The following is a 17,861-nucleotide window of genomic DNA, read 5'->3' as shown; positions in this document are numbered from 1 at the left end:
CTTCCAAATACTTTTCAAGGGCAATCTCTAAAACTTCCTCCAGAGAAGATCCTTCCTGGAGGGTCATGTTGAATCCAACCTAAGTAGCACAAATTGAAACTATAACATCTTAGCATGAAAACAATTGGAACTCTCTTCAATCTAAAAAATAGTTATTACCAAATACAATGGACAGAGAAAAAACTTTAGAGATTCACTGCTTTTCACTGAAAGCAAAGAAACCCCCAAAATGTAAGACCAGAAAAAAGACTAGCTAAGGAAAAAAATCCTATATGGAGTTCAGAAGTTTGGCCCTAAATTTGACGAACTAACAGGTAAATCATTTTGCCCATTCATTGTGGGCCATATTTTCAGAGACCTCAACTCAGCCTCTAAATATATGCACCCAAACTTGCACAATTATTTACACAGGTAAATAATATAGTTTGTGAATGCAAACTGGATGTTCAGCTACCCAGTCTGTGTGCCTCTATCTCGATTGTATGTCTAAATTCTATTTGCCTATGCAAGTGAATGTGAATAATGGCAGATGACCATTTAGAGGCCATTTAAAAATTATCTCTCGGGGCTATGGGTTTGCATCTTCACCATGTGGAAAAAACTAAAAGCTTCAAAAATGATAGAAATTACTGGGCTTTGTGTTCTATTGTGAGGGAACCTGAAATGACAAATTTTAAATTATTCTTACACTATGAAATGTTTCACTCACACTGCCACTGCCTTAACAAATGTTTTTAAAAATTCATTTTTCCAATTCTAAGCCTACTTTAACTACCTGGAATTGGGTTATTAGTTCTATCAAAGTCCAAACGATAACATTTTACATCATGTATAGTATTATTTACACGCGTGCAGCCTGAAATGCCGGCCTTTTATAAAATCATTTGTGGTTGTGTAGTTTTGACTCAAATTCATGGGTCAGATTTTCAAACACCCCCTGCATTGGCCTAATTCTGCTCCCATTGAAGTCAGCAGAATTCTTACCCTGGCAGAGGGGCACATGAATGTGACACGTACCTCGAATAAGGCACAGAATAAATACATGTGGTAAAAATGAGGCCCTAATTTTATTAACTCTGAACTGTCACTTAGAAACAGAAAATGCTCAATCATCCCTTCATCCCATATGCTAGCAAGCAGGTAAATACCACTGCACTCCAAAACTGGCCTGTACACCAACTGCAGGATCTGCAAAACATCAAAGAGGGGGTAAGCCAGCTGCACCCCTGCAATGATAAGGAAATTGGCCTTGCAGCCAAATTCCTACCTCACAGTGAAGTGATGGCTGAACTGATGAAGGGAGGCCTTAGAATGCACAAATCCTAGAGAAAAACACCCTGCTTAATATACCAAGCCTTCCAGCTGCCAGAGCCTAATGGGTCTGTCAACCTGCCAGCTGGACTTTCCAAACTCCTGTATGTTGGACTCCTGAAAATGTTATGATAGAAACATTTAATATAAAACGTCAGGAAACCAAACCTCATGGGTCCGAAAAAAGATTTAAAAAATCTCTTCCTAACCCCAAAAGACAATTAGCAAAAGCCCTCCGAACAGAACAGGAGAGCACCAAACCAGTCAGGATCCCTGCAGCAGCCAATCAAGGTGCCAAGTAGGGTGAGAATCAGGGAGCCCAGACCCCAGTTCCTTCCAACCCAAAGAGGGGGGCCCATAGTAGGGGAAGGAAACTCTGTAGCCAGATCAAACCCTTACCCTGGCCTATAGCTCCTGGAACTGATAGCATAACGTTTTTTGAGCCTTACTTTTAATCTAGATTCTTATGCCATGTCCATCAAGGTGGTATCTGAGCATCCAGCTTGCTGTTACAGTTTTGTACATTTATCAAAACAAATAAAGACCCAAATGCTGCAGTCATAACTCAGGCAAAACCCCCACTGAGAATATCAAAACAGGACAGAGAGTTCCTAGTTCCCATCAGAATAGCAGCTAAAAGTTACCTTTTGAAATAAGACTGTTGCTGAAAAGGTTATGGATTTTACAAAGCATACCACTACAGATAAAACAAGTTTGACTATGCAAACCTTCACACAGAGATCTTAAATAGCCTTTTTGTCACATTTTATGTGAAACACACTATCAAGTCCAAAATGGAATTCCTACTGCATTCACTGTGGGGGAATAAGGTAATATTAAAATCTTGATGATATTCAGATTTATTATTTATTTACTAGTTTTTCTGATGCTATCCATGATCATATTATCCAACTTAAGGCTCATATCACAGGGTACAGATGTCTTACGTTTCTTTCTTAAGTTACATACAGGCAAGCTGGAAATCTTGTTCAGCCCTCAGATTCTCAACTCAATCTCACTGCTTTCAAGACTTAGAAGTTAACTGTAGAACCATTTACCCCGTAGCTGTGGCGAAGAGACCTTTTTTATCCCAACCTTTCCTCTATCGTCTAATATTAGCGGAGGAATTTGATGTTGATGACTTCATTTCTTTAATACTGCTGAAATACATTGCTTTTTGTGCCTTCTCAGTTGATAAAACATTGGCTCCCGGTTTAGTTGTATCATTATTTCAACAATTGTAATATTTATTTCCTTTTAGCCAGCCACCCTTTTTTCTTCATGCACAGCCTCCAATCTTTACTAGTATTACATTATTTAATATTTGTATTACGACAGCACCCAGAGGCAATGATCAGGATCAGGGAACTGTTGTACTTTGTACTGTACAAACAGAAGTAGACACGGTTCTTGCCCTGAAGAGCTTGCGATGAAATTTAAAATGATGCTGTTAGATAATTTTCCTATTGTTCTTGCTATTCTCATGTCATTCCATTATTTGTTCATGTACAGTATATTGGTTGCTGATATGCAAGCATGAAGTTTAAAGTGGTACTGTTGGCATTTAAAAGTATTTATACCTCTGTTCTATATCTCCCCATTTATGTTAATTATCATTATTTTTTATTATTTGTATTTCAGTAGTGCCTAGAACCCCCTACCTAGATTACTGGCCCATGGTAGCAGTGTACAAATTCATTAAAATATATCCTTTTTTTCAACCAGCTCTACCAAAGAGCTTACAACTTAAATAGACAAGACAAAGAAAGGATAGAAGTAAAAAAGAGAGGTGGTGAAGTGACTTGCCCAAAGTCCCTTTTTAACTGAATGAAGGAAATGCCCTGCAGGGAAAAATAGTATGTGATCATGTAACTAAAGACCATATAATGCATATGAACAAGGTGCAGAATTAAGGTTGCGTATGTTTATTATGTGTTACTACACTCGAGTCCAATTGTACAGGCCATAAAGGGAGATGACAATTATAAGCAATCGCATTTACAAATCTCTACAAATTAACAAAAACAGTTTGTTGTCTATATATTATAATGCCCAGTTTTGTGTTTGACATCTCAGGGCCTGATAAGGTTAGAAGCAAGTATTTTGCATTCCATTGGGAATCTCTTTTTTCTACTATCTAAAGATATAACTCTCACTTGGTAGGCCTGGTGGGTGGAGAGATGGAGGGGGAAACCCCATGTAAGGGGGAAGGAAAAACACTTCTCTGGCAGGTTATTTTGTGAAAAGAAAATGGTTGCTCTGGAGCACTGGAATATTAGTAGTCCTAATTAGATGAACTAGAGGAAAAAGTGCAGGTGAGGTGCTTAAAGGGACAGCATAAAAGCAATTTTTCACATGGTTATTACCGTCACATATATGTTGAGGGTGGGTGGGGGTGCACATAGGTATATCACAGAGAGAGGAGAACATTTGCAAGCACACGTTTGTGAGCATGTACACACACACACACACACACACACAGAGTACACAGTGTAAGATAGCAAAGCTACTTAGACAGTTCTTTCATCAGTCTAAACACACCATAGCATAATTGAATCTATTCATGTAATATTGTTTTTGAAATTCTGTCATTTCAGAAAATTATAATTATACTAAAATGGAAAAGTCTGAGCCTATCACAGTATAAAAATGCTACACCAGAACTGGCTCACAACTGAAAAGCAGTTCTTTACAGAGATATGGTATGTAAATCTCTATAGTCTGATCAGCTACTAAAATGAAAATTCAAACCATATGCTAACAAACACAGCCAGCTCTAATCTCAATTCACTGAGCTGACAGAGGAAACATTTCAAGTGTTTCATTATTAGACATTTCAGTCTATGGATGTCTGAATCAGTGAAAGAAAGAAAGAAAGAAAGAAAGAAAGAAAGAAAGAAAGAAAGAAAGAATTTGGGGGTAGTGAAGGGAACAAGAGGGTAACAATAGGAAACAAGATAAAGACTGGAATGGTGTTATATGAGGTCTAGAAGATGAAGATGCAAAATCTGAACTTAATATGGTATGCAAAGGAGAGCCAAATAGACTGATTAAAGAGGGCAATTGTGGCACATTTAGTTACATAACTAGTTTACTTTGTACTACACCTTTAAATACATATGAACACTGCTGCCTGCAGACACAGGGAGCCACTGTGAAAGACAGAGTTGATGCAGAGTCTTAGGAGACACATTCTCTCATGGAGACTCTATTTTTGTTCTTTCTTCCTGATTCCCATAATCTAAAACAAAAGTATGTTTAGATTGAAAGCATATGTTTTCCTCTGTGTACAGAAAAGCAACATGAATGGTGTGGTCCGATCAATGGCTGAAGAAGATAATTTTAGAAACTATCTTTTGAGCTGGCTGTGAGGTCAAAGAGGACAGAGAGGAAGAAGTTGCAGTAATCAAGATGTGAGATAACCAGGACATGGACAAATGTTTCATTTGCACAGAGTTGGACCAACATTATGCAGATGATATACAGCTCTACTTATCCTTCACTGTATATGACCATACCCCCAAGATGGCCCAAAGCTTGGACAAGATCAGCTCCTGGATGAAGAACAGGTGGTTGAAGCTGAACCTGCACAAGATGCAGGTTACACCAGTGGACAGAGAAAAGCATTTGGAATTGTGTGCAGTCATGGTGCAGTCTCTTCTCTTTGAGGGCACATGCTCCTAGTTGGCCAATTCAGTCCATAGTTTAAGAGAGTTCCTGGATTCAGCATTGATGCTAAGCTCTCACATGGCAGCATCCCAAAACAAACTTTCTATCGTCTCCATCTGGCCAGGAGATTGTCCGATCCTGGCAGATGACTTGACCTCAATTACACATGCCTTCTTCACTTCCCATCTGAACCACAAAGATGCAATACACCTGGGCATAAAGCCATCAGCCCACAGGAAACTCCAACTAGTCCAGAATATTGCAGTGAGTAACCTCAGCAATACAGGCTATCGTAAGCACCCCTCCTCCATTCCCTACACTGAATATCGAGTCAAGTTCAAGGTCTTGGTCTTTAACTTCAAGGTGCTCAATGGCCGGGGCCCAGCATTTTTAAATCATAGCCTCAAGCTCCAGGACGAGGACCATGGTCAACAACTCCCCTGAGGAGAGGATGAGAGAAAGAATGATGTTAGTCATTCCATTGAATTCACTAGTCGAAGGCACCCCGAGACTATGGTGATGGGGCAAGCATAAGAACCTATATAGAACAGGCAGATAGGAGGATTTGGGAGTAAAGGAGGGTACCAAGAACAGAGGCCACTCTTTCCTCCTTGATATTCTGATCTCCCTTGGCTTTCATGGCCCCATACTCTCCAATCTCTCAAATCACTCTGCAGAAAGATTAAGGAGGATGAGTACAGAGTAGAGGCCCTCAGACTCGTCCAGAAGAGGTAACCAAATATTTTGCTGAGAGACATTTCAGTGGAACATAAGGAATGCTAGGAGGGAATCAGGAGAGAAGGAAATGCCTTGTGACAAGGTCAGTGCCTTCTTTTAAAACTATTAGGGTGCTAGCTAGCAGAAACAATCAGCAGTAATACTGGTAAATCAAGACAGAGATTATACATTGCCTGCCAAGGAGTTTAAAGATGAAGGGAGGAGCGGCAGCAGTTTAACAGACAGGTGGGTTCAAAGCTCAGCATTTGGAGGAGGGATACTACACTGAGGGTAAGGAAAATGGAGAGAGGATACTGAGAGGATTAGGGTGAAGGAGAGGGATGTGGTTAGTTAGTGAGGAGGTAAGGTCAGGGGCATGTAAAGGAAATGGGGTGAAAGTAATTGTGAGATAGCTCAAGGTTAGCAACTGGAGTGAAAGGAGAAACACAGTATTGAAGGATGTTTCCAATCTTCTTAACGAAGTTGAGGAGATCCTGGGAAAGGAGGGGCACAGGTCTGAGGATGGACTCGCAGGCATAGAACTCCATATACGGAGAAGGAGAAGTGTTGTTAAACAGGCATACTCAGTATTATGCACCTCTCAAATATACTTGGACAAAGGATGGTGATAAAAAAAGACAGGAAATAAAATTTTAAAAGTCCTTATTTTAATTATGTAATTTTATTCATTAAATCCAAGAGTAAGAAACATGGAAGTGCCTAAAATTATATAAATTGCAGGAGGACTATCTCTATTCCCTCACATTAGCAAGAAGAACCTATGTATTTAATTTGGAAAAAGACAAATTTAGACCCTTATAAAAAGACCCTTATAAATTTAGGAGAGAATCCCATGGAAAAATTAATCCACAGGGACACAGCTGTTATTCTTTTTGATACTTCACTGTGGAACAAGTTATTAATAAAACTACAACAAATACATGATGATGGATTAACCTGTGTCTTGAAGATCTGAAAGGTTAAAAACAGAGGAGTTGTTCTATGTTGTATGTTACCAATAAAAGCAAAAGCTCAATACCTGTAGCCTTTGAATGAACAGCTGTAGGGCCCAGTTTTCCATGGTGTTGAGTGCCCTCAACTCTAATTGTCTTCAGGAAGTGCTCAGCACCTTGAAGGTTTGGGCCATTAATGAATTAAACTTCAATACAGAAAAGCCTTTATCACTTTTGTCTATCCTGCTGCCAATGAATAATTATTTCCAACAGTATTTTTGAGTGCTATGGTTCAATCTAATTTGAAATGACTCTTGTAATAAGGCTTCCAACACTTCCCTCAAAAGACTTCTTCACAGGTTAACTAACCCCACCATTTGGAAACATCCCCCAACATCTGTCTATAAAGGTACTTCTATCTGATTGCCATATACAATACTCAAACATTTCATCCTAAGCTTTGTGAGATGCATTTGTCTTAGTGAGCCATGGATGAAAAGTAGTCACTGATATAGCAGAGTACTGGCCCGTTTCTAGTTCTGAAGATCACAACCAAGGCAGTGAATTGGCATAGAAGAGGTCTGAGATCCAGTGGGGGAGATCAGAACACAGTTATAGCAATGCAGCCGCTAGATGACAAATACAGATCATTATGGTCAGATCCTTCTGTGCACAGAAGGGATGAAGAAGGCTGTTTTCTGCAACTGACGCAGGCTGGTCTCCTGCACATATAAAGAGTCAAGCAGGACTTTGAGAATGCACATTGCTCAGTGAATGGATTGCACTTTACAGGAAAGTTGCCAGGTTCAATTCTCTGATGGAGCCACTGACAATTTCCGTTAGCAATGTACACACTTGTTCTTTCCTGGCATTCTCCAGCCTGGATGAGCACTGATGTGTTTTAAAGGTGGTGGGTCAAATATTCCTAAATCTTCTTGAGGTTCACCTCACATGATGGGAGCAAACTGCACTGGGGATGGTGGCGGGTTATTGCCAAAGGGTCTGTTATGGACGTCTCTAGCTCTGTAAATTCCTGTCATATTTGATTTATCTCCCCTGCAAAGTAACATAAGAGCTCTTCACAGCAGTGGCACCAGTTAGGAGAGGCTGGGGGAGGGGGAAAACATCTCACCTTCCCCCAAGTTTTTGCACTTGCTCAAAGTTCCACAGGCTGCGGAGCCAGGGGGCCAAGGCCCACCACTTTAAAGCAGCGTTCCCACGCTAAATCAGTACAGCTGCTGCTGGAATGGTCGGAGCATCACTCCGTCTTGCATGGTCACACCACCACTGAAATTTGACTCAGCTGCCCCTCCATACAGATGGAGGGGAGGCCAAGCTAAATTGCATTGCAGCCTGGTGCACAGGATCTCAACACCATTTAAATTTGGCCTGGCTGCCAGTCTGACCAGACAACAGAGGGCAGCTAGGCACACAGGGAGTCTTTTCCTGTACAGCAGAACACAGGGAAGCCCTTTGAGAACTTGACACCAGGGGGCACAGACTCACACACTGTGTGGATAAGAGATTCCCAGAGTCCTTGTGGGAGGTGCAGGGGGGGCATAAGCAAAAAAACAGAATGGGTTCCCTGCTGCAGGGAGGGCTGGAATTTTCCCCCCTCCCCAAGTAATATCTGAATTTTCAGTAGTTAGTGCTTAGGTCAAGTATCTAGATTATAGAGTCTGGATTGAAGAGCCACTTCACTATACAGAATAGGTTAGCTAGTCATGATTTTGCAGTGATGGTAGTGGAGTAGAATTTTTGTTTCACTTCTATTACTGCAGTGGCACAGACTTGGCTTGCATCATTAGCGTTCTACTCTTTTGCCTCAGTAATTTGTCAGTGGAAATCTTCATGGTTGGTGAGAAAGGAGGGCCTTGCAACTGGATAATTTGCATTTCTAGAAAATATTACAAGATAGATGGATTCAAGAACCTTCAGGGTGACCCAGCTTTGTTGATTTTCTCCCCTAATGGAAGAGGGAAGGTAATGATCTCCACCTAGATGAGGTAGTGATCCTAGGCTAAAAGATCAGTCCAGCATGTTAAACATATGGGACCAGATATATTTTGTGTGAACCCTATTGGCTCCATGCAGGAGAGGAGTACAGATGCTATAGGCTACACGATGGCAATCATCAAGAACAATGTACTGGGAGTTTACCGGTTTTGGTTTTTGTATTCATTTTAAGACAAAGTGAAAGTATACATTTAAACTTGCCAGACATGTTTAGAGTATTATCTTTCAACTCAGTCTCTTAATTTTTCATACATATACATTTATTGCTAAGTTGCTTGTAAAATACTCAGTATATTAAGCACACACTGAGGAAAAGTATAGGAAGTAATAATTAGATATGCTGGTTTTCATGTGAGGAGAGCCTACCTAAGTAAAAGAAGGCTTGACTGAAGTTTCCTGGTACAACATCTAGTAAATTACTAGAACATACAGTGACGTAGATAATGCCTGCCTGGTTGACAACATAATTAGTAGCACACATTTACTTGTGCAAAAGCAAGACTGTTGTAACTTTGAAAATAATATTGTGCATCCAATACACATACAATACTAGGGACAAATTTTGCTCTCCATTACACTGCTGTAAATCTGGAGTAACTTCATTGAAATAAATGGAGGTACTATATATTTACCCTGGAGTAACAGAGGGTACGTCTTCACCGGATCGGCGGGTAGTAATCAATCTATTGGGGATCAATTTATCGTGTCTCATCTAGACGCAATAAATCGATCCCCGAACATGCTCCCCGTCGACTCCAGAACTCCACCAGAGCGAAAGGCGGAAGTGGAGTCGACAGGGGAGCTGCGGCCATCGATCCTGCACCGTGAGGACCCAAGGTAAATCGATCTAAGATACGTCGACTTCAGCTACGTTATTCTCGTAGCTGAAGTTGCATAGCTTATATCGACCCCCCGCCCAGTGTAGACCAGCCCAGAGAACAAAATCTGGCTCACTCACCAGGAATAATAATTTGGCAACAATTTTAAAAAATACAACCCTACATGCGTAAATGTACTAGTCCTATTATCAAGATTGAGAAAATTATGGCAGAGATGTCTAAATCCGTCAGGCCATTACAACTGTAATAATTCTTTTCATATTAATAATTAGACACAATATTTGTAATCTGTGCTTTGCAGTTTGACAGTGCATTGTACAGAAAGCTTATGAAGAAATTTGGGGGCTTTGTATTGAAGCTGATTACAGACCTGTTGACATTTTAGCTCTCGCGCAAACACAATAATAAATAGGTTGGACAATGCGCCTATAGAGTACACACATTATTCTGAGATTCATTCTTTACTTTGGTGTAAGTCATTCCATATGTGCTTAATGCTCTTTGGTACTAGACTGCAGCATAGTTACATTGTAGTATCCACTATAAACTAATGGACAATACATTGTCTGTACACCAGATTCTGCATTATTGAAATTAAAATAAAACAACATATAAAAATACTCTTGTGTGTGACTTTTGGAATATAGTTTAATCTAATTCCATTTCAAGGTCTACAATTGAAATCAGTCACCCATGTTGTCATTAGTGGTATTCTACCATTTTGTTTCTCAGGAATACAAACTGTGGTATAAGAAAGGGGCGCATATTTATAATATTAGGGGTCTCTACTCCAACTGATATATATAACTCCTATTAACAGTAATGGTAGTTATTCTCATTATCAGTGGAAGAGAACCTCAGACAAAAGGTAAGCACAGAAATAATGAATTTTCACTTGTTTCTGATATTAATTCTTCAATACTCTGTCCTATGACAACAATTTTAAAGACAAAGAATGTGTATTTGCTAGCACACAGCACTCCTCCTCTTAGGCTGAAAGGTTACAGGTTGTTGTTACAAAAAATGAAAAAAAAATTTTTTTTCATTGAGAGCAGCCTGTTTAACCTTTCTGTTACATGGTGTGATTAAATTTACTAACTGATTTTATTAAATTTGCAAGATAGTATATTTATCTTCGTTTTGGGGACAGTGGGTGGATAAAATTTGCAAATACATTGGTCAAAAAATAGACCAGTCTCAATGCACTGGGTTGGCATATGGTCAAAGCACAGAGTGAGTTTCTTTCTTTCTCTCTCTCTCCCTCACACACTCACAAACACACACACACAAACACACACCATGAATGTTGCCAATAGAGTAAAATTTTCACATTAATACTGGAAGCAACTCAAAAGAACCCCGGCCGACATCCCATCTGTTCCCAGGAATTAAATTTAGAAATCATATGTAATATAGACATTTCTGTCTGAATATTATAAAGCTCTGACACATCCAGGCTTTCATTAAAAAGCTCTGAGATGTGACTTGAATAACAATTTGTCTTAGTTAATTAGTATTTTCAGTTTAGCATATTCACTTTCAGACGTATTGCTGTTTGCACATGGTAATTTAGGTAAACAGATCCCATCCACAGCTGCATCAATTAACACTGCTAATCAAAACTGAATTCAGGTAATTAGGCACATTTATGCAAAAAGTGTGTAATTTGGGGGGAAAGCTAGATTCTTCAGTAATATTCCAATAAGCATGAGTCTCTTTTTGCAGATAAGATGAGGAAATAAGGGTAAATCAGCACTAATACATACCTGATGCAGCCTCAGTGAAAAATACCTAAATTAAATCTCACTGTTTAATTGGCCTGTATTTTCAGAAATAGGACTGTATTTTTTGTATAAATGTATTCATTAATGTTTCCATATAGAACAGTTGTTTCATGTCTGAGTAGAGGTTTAATGATTATCAGACAGGACTTACAAGGTTAATGTTTCTTCAAATATTTGTGTATTTATGGGCTATGCTGGTCAAACATGCTCTCATATCCTGTCTAGCAATTTCTTAATGAAAATGCCCTCAGCGCATTTTCATTTTCTTTTCTTCAGAGAAGGTATATGTTAGTTATCTTAAAGAAAACACCACTAAAAATGTCTCTCTTTTTTCCCATTCATGTAAGAGCTCTCTTACCATGTTCATCTCATCTTAACAGTGTAAAATAGTAAATACCAGATTACACCAAAATATTCCCTGCTACAAATTACTTAACTTTAAATTTCTACAGCTCTGTTTTCAAAGCCACTTACTAAATACCAGTTCCCCTGTTTTTTTTCCTCTACATTTTCACCAAACAACATTTAGTAAAGTATAGGGACAACTGTATATTAATGTCAAAGGCAATATTTAATTTGTATTAGACAATACATTCAAAGTAGGAACACGCATTATGACAATAAATACATAGTCTTTTACCTTTTGACTCATCATATTCCAGTGTCTTGGCTAAATCCCAGGCGTACACAGAGCTTTTATAAGTGACATGTTGATTTTAAAATTTTCAGCTTTTGTTTTCATAGTTGTGGGCACTTTCAAAAGGCTATGCAAGTCTAGTTGACAAAATAGCTTTGTCAGTTTGTAGCTAGTCTTCCATAAATTCTAAACCTGATGAAAAAAAATTGACAAAGAGAATTATTGATTTTTAACAGATGTCTAAAATTAATCTACCATTTTGCCTACCTCAGGCTAATTCTTGTTCTCATAAGAGACCAATATAAAGCAAAATTGATTTCTCTTCAAAATAGCATGTTATCATTTCTTAGACTACAGCAAGTCTCTCCTATCCTGTAGCTCAGAAATACTCACTTTCAAATAAACTTTTTAACATCCACAATGTATAATATGAATATTATAAAATTACTCATTTCTACTAAAATATTTATGTTACTATATTAACTCTTTGTAATTATCAGTGTAAAGACTCACCCAATAAAGGCTTTGAAAATGCACAGTGTTTATTTGAATCAGAAATATATATATATACACACACACACACACACACTGTACTGCGTAATTTGCTGTTGTGTAGAACTTATGAAAATGCTAAATTTTCAAGTATCGTAGTTAAATGGGTTAACAAACCTCCAGTTTTAATTTAGCTGTCTGAGTTGAATACCACTAAAATGTATTAGTACATTATCGAGTGCACCTTACCCACTTCACAAAGAATTCAAAAGAAAACAAATTAAAGTGTATGGTAGAAAATAGGATTCTGAAGTATTTGGCTGTTAAAATATCAATTAGCCACAGTGACTGCTGTTACTATGATCAAATCTTGGAATTTAGGATAAGGCAATTTCTAACTTTTATCAGAACAAACTAAAAGCATATAAAGTTCCCCCTGCCATCCTGTCTGAAGGCAGTATGAAGCAACAATATAACCTCACCTCTTTTCCACTTCCTCTGCATTGACTTGTAAGAGAAGGACATTCACCCACTTGTCATACAAATGTTAAACTGAACAGCAGTTGTCGTCCATAGTCTCTCAAATAGTTCCTTTACATTGACATACAGTGTATTTCATCAAAACAGCTGATTTGACCTGTCTCTGAAAGAACTTCCTTCTACTTGATTAATGTTTTCTTAAGAGAGCAAAACAAAAGCTGTAGTCACTAATGCTGCTTTAAACAGTACACACTGTAGCGAAAACACTACAGTAGCAACATAAAACCCAACTGGTGCTTTCCCCCACCCTAAAGTCATTACAGAGCTGGTTTTGATGGAATGTATGCAAGTACTGTACACAGTTGGCTTGGCTGTTATGCCCTGACTACATCAGTAAATATAAACAAATACAGTTCAGAGCTTCTCTTCACTGAGCACCATTACGGCACAATTCACCATTCATTGGAAATACCAATATTTGTTGCATTTTGCATTTATTAATTGGTATTGAGATTTACTGAAATTTAAGCTGGTATTAACTAATATTGATCAAAGAATTATTGCATATTTAAATAACTAAAGAGGTTCACATTGAAGTTGACTAGTACATGAAGAATTTCTCACACATACACGCTTAATTCGTCTCCCTCTCATTTATCACTTAATTTTACAATATGGGAGGGAATGGGCATATTTAATGGTAATGAAAAGAAAAAATGCATGCGATTATAGAGGTACCCTTTATTAGCAAAATGTGATGGATACCTAGCATTAAAAGAAATCTTATTAAAGAAACTCAGGTCTGAGAAGACCAAGCTTGTTCAATTTACAGTAGGTAGTACTAAATATCATACTCCATGTATTTAAATGAATTCGGACATTATAATTTCAATATTTATTTGGTATACCCAGTGTGGATTTGATTATTCAGGATATTTCAATACAAATTAGTTTGGCATCATTTTTATACGGTAAGTTTAAGGTTTGAGAACTGCAGAGGCAAAAGCTGATCGCTAATAATTAGTAATCTACACCCTCACAAAAGAGAGACAATGAGTTGTTTATAAATGTGGAATGGAATGCAAGTCCCATAATTAAGAATCAGGCAATGATCCTTTTAGCAAATGGATCTCTTAGTTAAACATGCTGCTAATCCAAGCCTCAAGGTATAATTCATTACTCTAGAGGATCCCCTCTATAGTTTTGCCAGCTGTTCCATCTAGGTCACTCCACCACAAGTGTAGTTTTCATCTCTGCCTCACTTTCTTCCTGGGGTCCCACAAGCAGAAGCCTGTCTTTCTGAAGGCTGTTTAAAGTGTAAATGAAAAGACTAGACAGCAGTGAGCTGCTACCTCAGGCTCCTTAATTTCTGCACTACAATGCCTTGGACTGCTTTACCTTGGCAGATTCAGTATGAGTTATTCTTTGATGAAAGAGGAAGAAATGAATATGGAATGGAGATAGCACATTTATTATCATTTTAATAGCGTAGAGCTATAGAAAAGGATAGGAATGTTTTACTATTCACTGAGCCACTAAGGGTTGGGTTAGTGAAGTGCTCCTTACACAGCTGATCCAGATACCTGCACTGTGGCTAGCCATGGAGGAGAAGCAGATGGCCAGGAGGGGACAGAATAGGGAAGGGAATGGGGGAAGACTTGAGCCCTGCAATCTACTGGCACACCAGAGAACCTAAGATGCACTGGATGTTAACCTGGTACAGTTTACTCCTTCTCCAGATGAGTGGGGGGAACTGGGAGGGAAACAGTGACCATTTGAGGGCTTGTCTACACACAAACTGGATCCAAAATAACTGTACTGGTTTTAATTCACACATTTTGATATTTTGGTGAAAGCCTCTTATCCAACACGTGAACATCCCACATGCAGATTTATACTGAAACAATGGAAGGTATGAATTTAAATGGATTGAATTATTTTGGTTCCAGTTTTTGTGGCAGCAAGCCCTCAGACAGTCACTATCTTCCTCCTGAATTGCTTCGGGGCAGCCCAGCAATACACAGATCCTTATCGTGGGTGATTTGTTAAGGCACAATTTAGCCATAAATAACTACAAAAATATTCACTAACTTGGAGTTACTGTTTATTTCAAAACTAAATAAGAAGAACAAGTTAGATAGTTCTGAAGCCATTTCTGAGCCAAAGAATTCCTGAGAATGCAATGAAGGTATGTAAAAATCAAGATATTACCATTTTATACAAATAAATTAATAGGGTTTAAAACTCTTTGTAACATGTAATTTTAATGTAAAACTAACCCAATGTAAAACCCAAATCTATCAGAAATTATATTGGAGACTGCTGAAATTGTCTAAGGCAGTACAGTGGTCCTTGTAACCCAACCCACAATCCTGCAAACAGTTAAGCAAACACAAAAAACTTTATGCATGTGACCAGTCCCATTGGTTTCAATGAACTACTCAAGTAACACATGTGGTTAAGTGCAAATGTACTTTTGGGATCAATCCTGCTATATGATTTTGTAGTCTTCAGCACTTAAGCATATTCTTAATATTACACAATGTGAGTAGTACCACCGAAGTCAAAGCATCTAAGCACGTGAGTAGATCTTAACTTCAATGGGACTATTCATATGCTTATATTTAAGCAGGCGCTTATGTGGTTTATTGATCCAAAACCAGAGTTATCAGTCCCCTGCAGGATCAAGATCCAAATGCTTGTGTGTTAGATAGAAGTATGTTTATAACTTACAGACCAATCTTGCAAAGGGTTGCGCAGGTCAGCAACATTACTTATGAGAGTAGTCCTGTTAACTTCAATAGGACTACTCACAAGAGTAACGTTGCTTACTTGTGTAAAGTCTTTGTTGGATCAAGTTCTAAGGGAGACAAAACACATCAATATGACTTATATATCATACCTCTTTAATGAGTTCCCATTTTTTCCCATTGATACCATCTACTCCTGCATGTAAAGATTAGCTTCAGACAATGGTTCTTTATTCCGGAATTCCTTTACCATGACAGCCACATCAGTTCTGCACTTTGCCACTGGACTAGTTTTGCCAGAACTAAATCCTCCTCTTTCTGCAATCGCATCTCACTGACATGCAAAAATGAAAATTAAAACATTTTTTTAAAATCGTGAATGACATACCACTCTTTTCTGTGTTTGCATTTAAATTGGACAGAATAATTTAGCCCTGGCTTTTAATTTCAGAAGGGTTAATCACCCTAGCAAAGGTCAATAAAACTTTAATCTACAATAAAATTGCTGCCGCTCCAATCACCTGCAGGACATTTATTATATTCTTATTTCCATGCAAAAGAATGCATTACTAATCTTCTAACTCTTTACATTAGCACATTCACCATTAACATTTTACTAACATTATTAATTCCTCTAAAACTATTACAAGAGTTCATTTCTTCACATCTCAGGAGATAATCCTGTTAAAAACCAGGCACATCTGCTGTGACACTGCTTTAGTGGACCCCTCTAATCCTCATAGAGGTTTGATACTCCAGCTGAGTTCTAACAATGCACAAAGTCTCAATTACATAAAATATTATGGGGTTTAGGTTAAAACAATAATACACTGTTTTAGCAACTTAATCTTGCCTATTGTCTGCAATTACATCACTAATCTATTTTGCTGCTATTCACTACATTTCCTATTCGAAACAAAATATTGATTTGTAATTTTTTTAAACTGCTCTTAAATAGCAATAGAAATACCAGGCTATGTTAAAACCACTGACAATAGGAAATTGATGATAGGAATAACATTTTCCAGCTAGAGCAATGTCCTATTCTGATAGGAAGGCATTGTCCATTAAAAATGAGGGTTTCAGTTGCCACTTCTTATTTTGTCTATTAATTAAAAGTAATATCTTACTGCATTTAATTAGGCTGAGGACTGCAAAATAGCTCTCTAAAATACTATCCAGAATTACGTTTCATTATTAATGATTTTAACGTATCTTGAAAACCATACAAGACTTAGCTGCTAACATAAAGGGTCTGCATAGATATTTCCATTTTTTATCCAAAATAAATCAATCATATTAGCTAATTTGTAACACAATCCTTCCAGCTTCCAGTCAAACAATATAATTTGAATGCTCCTAAGGTAAATTTTACCTTCACTGTTAAGTATGTAGAAATCCAAAAGAACACCTACTGAAGCCTTGATATAAAACTAGAGTGCAACACAAGGAATTTGCTTCCAAAATTCCAGAAATTGATGTTGAAAAGTTACAATTACTTGTGCACACAAAGAGTAATAAGCAAAAAGCTCCTACACTGGCCTTACTAATCCCTGAGAGGAAGTGGAGGAACCTTTGTATAATACCCCATTTATATTTCAAATTTATTATTTAACTATAACGATAGCATTGTCACACACTGTAATATAAATATAATATTCTTTTACCTCCCAGAATTTCCTTTTCTGTCTCTCTCTCTTCCTCTTTTGGTTTTTTTATATGGCACACAGACACACATACACAAACACTCCTGTCACTGTCAATATTCACACTCATTAGCAATATGTCAGGCTGGCATTTCAACACATACTCCGGCGCATAACTGAACAACCAAGTAGAGCACACAAATATAAAAATACAGTTGCAAAGAAGAAAAGGCTCAACGGAATAATTTTTAACTCTGAGAATCAAGTAAATATAGAAAAGAATAAGTGAAATGCTTACAGAATGTTTTATAAATGCAATGTGAATTGGGTCTCTAGATAGCAGCTCAGACATTGTTCTCAGTTTTTACATCTAGATGTAAATACAAACATGTATATTTTAGCAACACCATCTATTTAGCAACAACATTCCTTAACATTAAATTACAAATGGAAGAGCCCTGTGCTTTAACTGTTTCCTTTCATCTTTTAATCAGATTCAAACTAAAATAAAAACCCTAAGAAAATATCACAAAATACAAATTGAACAATATTTTTAGTTTCTAAATG

General features: G+C 37.7%; 1 long non-coding RNA gene across 4 annotated transcripts in view; it reads right to left on the bottom strand.

The window, feature by feature from the left end:
• Nucleotides 1-17,861, bottom strand: part of LOC117878797 — a 97,838-nt gene that overhangs the window by 13,559 nt on the left and 66,418 nt on the right. For 3 of the 4 annotated variants that reach the window (XR_004646098.1, XR_004646095.1, XR_004646097.1), the window contains 4 exons: nucleotides 17,593-17,664; nucleotides 15,801-15,982; nucleotides 12,901-13,095; nucleotides 11,930-12,118 (listed from right to left, as the gene is read on the bottom strand). This is a non-coding gene — a long non-coding RNA (uncharacterized LOC117878797). The remainder of the gene's footprint in view (nucleotides 1-11,929; nucleotides 12,119-12,900; nucleotides 13,096-15,800; nucleotides 15,983-17,592; nucleotides 17,665-17,861) is intronic. The other variant, XR_004646096.1, reaches the window with a different exon arrangement.

The sequence above is a fragment of the Trachemys scripta genome, chromosome 1, assembly GCF_013100865.1.
Source record: "Trachemys scripta elegans isolate TJP31775 chromosome 1, CAS_Tse_1.0, whole genome shotgun sequence".
Taxonomy (NCBI): Eukaryota; Metazoa; Chordata; order Testudines; family Emydidae; genus Trachemys; species Trachemys scripta.
The sequence above is the reverse complement of the archived record's forward strand: the minus strand, read 5'-3'. Positions and strand labels throughout refer to the sequence as shown.